Source organism: Zea mays, chromosome 1, assembly GCF_902167145.1.
Source record: "Zea mays cultivar B73 chromosome 1, Zm-B73-REFERENCE-NAM-5.0, whole genome shotgun sequence".
NCBI classification, from domain to species: Eukaryota; Viridiplantae; Streptophyta; class Magnoliopsida; order Poales; family Poaceae; genus Zea; species Zea mays.
Window position 1 is genome coordinate 169,481,881 of NC_050096.1, and position 8,233 is coordinate 169,490,113.

The 8,233-nt window shown below is 45.1% G+C and overlaps 1 long non-coding RNA gene and 1 pseudogene across 1 annotated transcript; both read left to right on the forward strand.

The window, feature by feature from the left end:
* The first annotated feature begins 530 nt into the window (after positions 1–530).
* LOC103640518 (uncharacterized) lies at positions 531–2,725 on the forward strand (annotated as a pseudogene).
* Positions 2,726–3,305: 580 nt separating this feature from the next.
* On the forward strand, positions 3,306–5,122 carry LOC109943696 (uncharacterized). Its single transcript, XR_002266761.2, has 2 exons — positions 3,306–3,941; positions 4,026–5,122. It is a non-coding gene; the product is annotated as an uncharacterized lncRNA (long non-coding RNA).
* Positions 5,123–8,233: the final 3,111 nt, after the last annotated feature.

Consider the following 8,233-nt stretch of genomic DNA (forward strand, 5'->3'; position numbering starts at 1 on the left):
GCAAATTAAAATCGGACCACACCCGGAATCCAAGAAAAACCAGGCGTAGAATTATAACCGAGTCGTTTCCTAGTCGAATCCAATATCGTTTAGCTTAATCCGGTAACATCAGGCTAAAACTTGAACCTTGGTAATTTAATCTATTCCTTACCAGATGAATTTTTATCCGACTTCGACGTAAACCAAAGCTGACTACAATATCGAAGTTGAAATCAGTTCGATTCGGGTTATCGTTTCTTGCCGGATCCAAAACTTCGGGTATAAATAATTGGTAAAAAAACTCATATGACTCCGAGAGTATTCAGCAAATCAAATTCTATCTAACTTTTTGTATCCAACACTATTCTGATCCAACTTATTTATGCCTCTTTTAAACTCTAATCCTAAAATACATATTTAGTTGTGCTAACAAAAAAAAGAAAATCTTTTTTTCCTTGCTGCAAACAATCGGCTGTGGGAAAACAAAATCTGTTTCTCCCAGTCTTTTCTTTTCCACGTATCAAACTCTCCCTTGCACGGCGGACGGCGCTAGATATTTTCCTTGTGCTCATCCACTCATCGCTCCCATCCGATATTTTTGCCGTACGCAGGTTCTTCAAGCGGCGCCTGAGCTCATCTTCTTCTTTATCCCCGTCGCTCCTCTGCTCAGCATTTTTCTCTCGTCATCGCGCGTGGACATTTGCTGTGGGCACAGCTCGCCGGTTGCCGCCGCTCAGCTTCAGAAATATCCCGCTGCCGTTCGGTGGTATTTATCTCCCCAGCTCGCTCGCTCCAGGCCTTCCCCTGCCGACGCGCCTATTCCCTGGCCGAAGCCACCTGGTCCCAGGTCCGGTCGGCCGGCTCAGTTTTTTTTCCAGTACCGCGCGTCGTGCTTCCCCTTCCAGCCGACCGAAGCTCCCAGCTCTAGCCATGGCGCGTCCGGTTCCCTCTCCCATGGCTCCCTGTCCGACCGGCCGAGATCCCTCCATGGCCGCGAGCTCAGCCCCTGCTATGCTCTCGCTGCCGAGTTCCTCTGCGCGTCTTCTCTCCCTGCTGGCGCGCTCAAATTCCTGTGCTCGCCGGAGCTCTCCCTGCCGTGCGGCTACAACTCCTGCGCCCGGCCAAGTTTCTCTGCGCGCCGTAGTTCGCCCAGCCCCTCTGCTCGCCGAGCTCTATCCGCTCCCCATGGCCGAGCTTCCTGCGTGTGCTGCCGGATCCCTACACCAGCGCCGTAGCTCCCTCTGTCCAGCAGCTTCTCTCTCCTGGAGTTTCTTTGTTTCTTTGTGTTCTGCTCAGACCCTGCTCCATTCCCTCGCCGGCCGGTTGTGCGCCCTGGTCGGATTCCCTGCGCGCCGCGTGAGCTCGCCGGCGTGCTCCCCATCCGGCCATGGTGCCCTGCGCCGGTCGAGTTTCTCTCTGCCGCGCGCAGCTCGCCCAATCTTTCTGCTCGATCTCGTCGAACCCTAAATCCCGGACATTAAACAAAAATAAGCGAGGTTCCTGTGCATCGCTTATCAAGTGCTCGGTCGGAGACTGTAATCGAAGGTTGTTGTCGATCCATACGTCATCCAGAATTCCAAGAGTCGGGTGAAGACGGAGGCCAACAGCGTGATATTCTCCAAGTGCTCGACACCAAAGCTGAATTAGAATCCTTGCCGTGTTCGTGGATAACGCGTCAGATTTAGAATGGTAAGCCGATTCAAAATTTCCGTTAGCTTGATTATTAAAGTAGTTCGATGAATGTGATATGCTTATTTTCATGATTTTGAAGTAGTCGCGTCGCGGTAGGATTAAATATATGTGAAGCACGATGGAGTTAGGAATGCGAAAGATAGATTAAATAGAATTATTGGTCTCAATAAATGTTAGTAATTTAGCATGCGTATATTGTGATGATCGATTTAGATAAATCAGTAAATCAAGTTAATTAGGATACATAGTTTATAGAGTTAATAAAAAGTTAGAAATAAAAATAGATGTTCTTGTATCAATTTGGTTAATGGATGTAGTCGATGCCCTACTGTGATATCCATGATGCTTACTGCTTGGTTTTAAGTGGTTCGTCCTTTTTAGCGTAGATTATTTATCTCGTACTATGTATACTCGTGCTCATACATGTGCATCGTGCATCTCATGAGGTACGATAAATAATCGCGTATGCAGAAGATGACCCAAGTTGACCCCAAGTGCGGGCTACTCCGTATGGTGATGCTGATGGACGAACCTGTCTGATCAAGTGCTCGGACAAGAATGATTATCAAGTGGTCATCGTCTAACAAACACTAACCTAGTGTTCCTTCAGGCAAGCTCCGGTGAATTTGCCCCTTCCTTGTGTTTTAAATGCTTTTTCACCTTATCTGATGCATTAGGTGATAGGAGTTGTGTGATAAACAATTGATGCATTACCATTCCTTGGAAACTCCTTAATCCCGGTTTTATAAAAAGAACTGATAATGCTTAGCCCTGCTTAGAAACTGAAAAATCATTTGTTTTCAAAAAGAATGATTGTGGAACATTGGTTATGGGCCTTTCGTTTCAAAAATTAAAGCAAACTTATGGTGATGATTCCACTTCGGTCGGAGTGGGTTCATCATTCGGAAAAGAGTACCCCTGTCGGGTACCAAAAATGGGAAAATGGTTTGAATACATCTAGACCAGACGCTGAGCGGACAAGGTCGCTCGTCTGTGTCGATTAAGGACCGTTCGATGTAGGCCTGTTGTGGTGGAGACCTTGCAACTAGCCACATGCTCCGGTAAGCCTGAACCCGGCTATTCCATACGTGAAAAGACAACCGCGCACTGGGCGTGGGAGATGGTGGGAGTAGCGTGTACCCTCCTGGCTAGAGGCTGGATGGAGGAGTACTGTGCTCCCGGGTAGCGCTGACCGGTTCACATTATGGAGGATCTGTGGGAACGGTTGACATATGCAAGGGTTAAGTGCTACATATGTCATGTGGTTAGGGATCCCCATCTGGGTATAATCGGTTCGAATCGTCGTTGCTCCTCGGTCATGGAGACTCTACCCTCCGACCACTCATCGTAGTTGACAAGTGAAATACGAATTGGCTAAAAGAAAGCTAGACCAGGACAAGTGAATGCTCTAGATTAGGAAAATCTAGATTCGGGAAAAGTACTTAACTTGTGAAGTAAAATTTTGGCATAAGGATTTACTACTAGTAAGCTCTTCTGCAAACAGAGTCTTTGATTCTTGATAAGCCATATCTTGAATCCCTCTAGCCAGCATACCCTTGAGGGTCTTTTCTTTAGTCGGGTAAGTCTTACTGAGTAATTCCGTACTCAGGGTTTTATTCCCTATTGTTTTTCAGGTCAAAGTTTTGTGCTGCTGATGGTGGTGTTAAGTGCCGGTGGGCTCGGCCTTCTTATAAGTCTAAGTAACCCTTCTATACTTCTTATTGAGGATGGTCACTTGAGCTAGCATATATTTTAAACTTACAAAAAGATTTGCAATATTTAAAAGTGAAATTCTTTTGTAACCACTCCAATAAATACAATGTAAACTTGTTGTAACTTGTTAAATTTGGTAATAAGATTTCCGCTGCAAAATTGTTGGTGTGTGATTTGTGTTTACTTAATCCTGCGGTCCTGGTTGTAAGTGGTTTATTCGAGGTCCTTGGGGCACTCGGACAGATCCTGTTAAGTTATCTAGTGCACATGCATGGTCGTCTGAGGTCTTTGAGACAAGGACAGGTGCATGTGGGCCCGATACCTTGCGAGGTTCTGCCACAGTGCAACACTATATCAGGGATCTGAAGTGCCCCCGAGGCTCCTTGTTGTATGGTGGCAGTGACGAAGATGACTTCCTTTACTGTCTGCCAGACAACAAAGAGATACATGTCTGCCAGGAAATGATGGTCAATATAGGATATCCGAAGCTTGAACTTGGCTTATCTGTAATTTCCAAGGATGAGTTTGCAGATAGCCTTGCTTACAATAGTCTGAAGGTTTGTATACTTTGACTTGTTGTAAAATAAATTATTTTTATAGCCTTTCTTGCTATCATTATGTTCTCATTCTTCGTTTTCTAGGGATTAATTCTAAGCAAGGCTTTAAAGGCCTAGAAGGAAGCAGAAGATGAGAGCTGCCAAATAGCTCTTGGGAATCTTCGCTCAGAAGTCATCACACTATGGAACGAAGCTCTCAAAAAGGATAAGGTATTACTTTCCTTAGTGGATAGGCTGAGATCTAACGAAGCTAAAATTGTTGCACAAGCCGAAGTGGAAGAACTAAAAAGGAAGGTTGTTGAAGCAACCGAAAAATTTGAAGTTGAGGCGGTGAAACATGAAATTTGCAAGATCGAAAGGTCAAGAGCACAAAAGAACACCGATGAGCTACGTCCTTCGAAAGACAAATGTTATGAAATATCCTTAGAATGAGTCAAGAAATTAAAGGACATATTTGCTAGGGTTGGGGCATATTCTTCTGAGCAAAAATTCATCCACGACGACCCTGATGGAGTTGTCCAGTGGATCAGCGGGGAAGCCGAAGCTTTTGACGAAATATTAAGCGAACGAGGACATTTCTGCGCCTTTGCTGGTGCACGGGGGGCCACGTCGATCTTAGAGAAAGCTGGTTGCGAACATGCCAAGGCTGCAGTTCAGCCAGAATTTGTTTTTTTGGTGGATGACATTAAAAACCTTTGAGCCGAAGCTTCTACACTAGGCAGGAAATTTTACTACGAGGTGTGGATGAAGGGCAGCCGTGAGATAGTTGATGAAGCTATTAGAAAGAATGAAAAAGAATCTCACGACGCTCAAGAAGAAGCCAAACGAGCTGAAGAAGCTGCTGAGCATGCGAGGCTTATAAGTACCTTTACTGAGGTATAGCTTCAGAATTCGTTTTTAGCTTCGGAATTAACAAACATATTTTATGATGTAGCTGAACTTTCACCGCCACCGGAGCCATACAACCCAGAAGCCAACCCAGCCTTGAAGGAAGCGCTAGATATGATTATAATTGCTAATGAAGCCGTTGACAAAGCTGTCAACAGATTGCTTAACGAAGCCGCCAAGGAAGTGTTGAAAGAAGATTAAAACTTTGTATATTTGAGAGCTTAGTTTTTGTACATATCTTTCGCTTTTGTAAGAACCGAGTATCAATTATTTGCATGTGTATTAATGTAATATATTCCTTTGTGATGCATGAAACCTTCGTACATACCATTTTTGAGCCGCTGGTGAAAAAAACACCTTCCTTTGTTTTCATGTGTCACGAAGAAAAATGTTCCCCTTCTGTCGGTTCAATACCGGGTATTATGCCACAGTTGTTGTGTAGTAATACTGCTGATGAAGATCCCTTTCCTGTGTAGAAGTATATCTACCAAAGGTATATTTTGTGCTACAACACATTCTTTCATGATCTGATATGTATTTTTGAAGGAGAAATTTTTCTTCTTCTCCATGGTTTGTTGATAAAGCAAAAATGATGTATGATGTGATGCTATGCGATATGCTGGTATGATGCGAAATGATGTTTATGCCGAAGACAAAAACCCACACGAATACACACCTAGACTCCGCATCCCCTTAGGAACGACTTTGGAGTCTCTTCACCTTTTACTAAGGTGATATTTCAGATGTGCATTCCCTTAGGAACGACTTTGGAGCTAAGCTCTCCATCCCCTTAGGAACGACTTTGGAGCTTCTTCACCTTTTACTTAGGTGGTATTTAAGCTCTGCATCCCCTTAGGAACGACTTTGGAGCTTCTTCACCTTTTACTTAGGTGGCATTTAAGCTCTGCAATCCCTTAGGAACGACTTTGGAGCTTCATGACTTACTCTGCATTCCTTTGGAACGACTTTGGAGGTTTGTGAGCCGTTCTTGTTACACTCGATGGTGTAACCACAGTCTTACTACATCAAGCTGGAGGTTAAACCTTCTTGTATTGTCTTTTTAGAGGAAAATTTAAAGACAAAAATGAGTAAGAATACATTGAATCAAAACACTCTTTGGCAAAAGCATTGTGCCACCTTCAGTAGATATGCCTCGACTCGGGCACAGTGCTGTTGACTGTGTGAGCTTCGGACTCCTCTTGAAGGTCACGCTATTGCTGAACCTGACGGTGCCCTTCTGCCTGTTAATTAAGAATCGGGGCAGGCCCTAGCAGTGGTGGTGGTGGAAATTGAGCCTAGGAAGCTTGGGAATGACTTGCTGAAGCAACAGAAGCTGTAGGCTGTTGATTGCCCACATACTCCGGGATATACGGAGAGTAGCATGAAGTAGTATGCAAGACCTGCTTCGGCTGGTTCTGCCGTGCTTCGGCTTCAACGATTTCCTTCTGCTTCTGGATCATGACTTGGCACATCCTTGTGGTGTGTCCCTTCTCTTCGCCACAGAATAGGCAGAACAGTTTCCTAGGCAAATTACCATACCTTCCTCCGAAGCTTCTCCCCCTCTGCCTCTCGGGGCTGGTGGCCTGTAGGAAGTTTGTTGCATTCTTCAAGACTGTGAGTTGTGTTGGTTGCTCTGAGTATGATTGGCCCTGCCATTGTAACACCCCTGGTGTTACTGTCACTAAAACCTGAGCATAGCATCATGAGCATTAGCATATCATGTGTTTGTCACACCTAGAGTGCATTCACTAGGTAAAAATTTCAAATATGTTGTACTGATATGACTTGATGTGTGGTTAATTCTAGTCTAAAGTACTTAACCCTAAATCTGGGCTTATGGATATAAGGGAGGCCCAAGCATGAGAAAACTTCAAAAGATAAGAGGAATGATCCTAAGATATCCTCTTGGAAGGACTTGAGTGGCATCCAAACCCTAAAGTGCTAGAAACCAAAGACCCCTGGAAAACCCTAAATTGGAACCCTATGGGGCTAAGTGTAAAATTGGTGCACTTTTGGACCAAAGTGCAAAAACCAAGGTATTAGGGCACCTCAAATCATATGTTTCACACATTTGAGGATTTGCAAACCAAATTATGAGATTTGGGCTTATTTGCAAAAAGACACCCTATACCTCTCATGTGCCTAAGTCCAAAATCAGTTGCATAGGGCTGACTTTGGAGCTCTGTATTTCTAAAAATACAAGGAACTCGCCTAGGGTCAACACATCAAACTTATAGTGCTATAATAGGAGTGCAACTTTGTTTAAGTAACTAAGCCTTGATCACATACAAAGTTTGGAGTAAAATGAGCACAAAGTTGAGTTGTCAGTTGCACTGATAACTGAATTATGGTTACCAGTGACATTGGCAGAACTTTGAGGTCGAATTGGAGTGGGATCTAGTGATCAATTGAGTATAGTTACTATAACAAGATTGTAGCTGGATTATAGGGCTACAATTTGTTACAGAGAGGTTAACAAATTCCCACACAAAAATCTGAGATCGGGGCACTGCAATTCTCTCTGTCAGGCACTCTGATAAGGATCTCGATAGTACAGTGCCTACCCAAAATATCTCAGGTTCAGCTCCCCCCTCGCCGCCGGCTACCTTGCGTTCGAATTTGCACCAGCGCCGCGATTCACGCTCTGTTAAGCGTAGATAACAATTCCCAGGTAAAAAGATCTCGCCGTGGATGAACTTGAAGCACAGTGAACGCTCTGTCGCTTATCCGGTTACCGGCGACGTGGCCGCGCGACCCTCACTTCGTATCGCCGTTCCTCGCGGTCGTGACACGCCGTTGGCCATCTCACCACGTCGCAATTAATCACAATACATAGCCCATTGGTCGCCCAAGAACTTGCCACGGTAACATCCACGAATTGCTTGTGCCAGTAACTTCTTCCCTCTCCGGCTGCCACCGCGCCATCTCCAATTCACGGGCCACCACCCTCGAACCCTATAAACTCAGCGTGCTATCGGCTCCGCTATGTATTCAAGCATCCAACGCACCTACTCGTGTCTCGGATTATTCACCAGAGAGCTCCAATTTGGGATTTCCCCCAAATCGGTCCAGAACACCGCGTGTGTGAGCTCATCGCGGTCAGCAATCCACAAGTCCGATCATGCCTTTCTTGACCTTGTTTTAGCATCCTTGTGTGCTTGTGATGCTTCTCGACCCGGCCAATTGAGCTAGAACTCATAGGATCACCGGGAACGTGTCGAGTTGTTCGTTGATCGCACGACCACCGTAGGCAGAGAGATTAGGGGCTAGAACCTTGGAATTGATTGAGGGGAAATGATTATTAGAGGTCGAATTAGGTGTCATTGTGTCAACCACTTCTGAGCACTGGTCATTGCGTATCTTGGCCGGTACAAGCTCGCCGGAGCTACTGCTCCGCCGTTCAG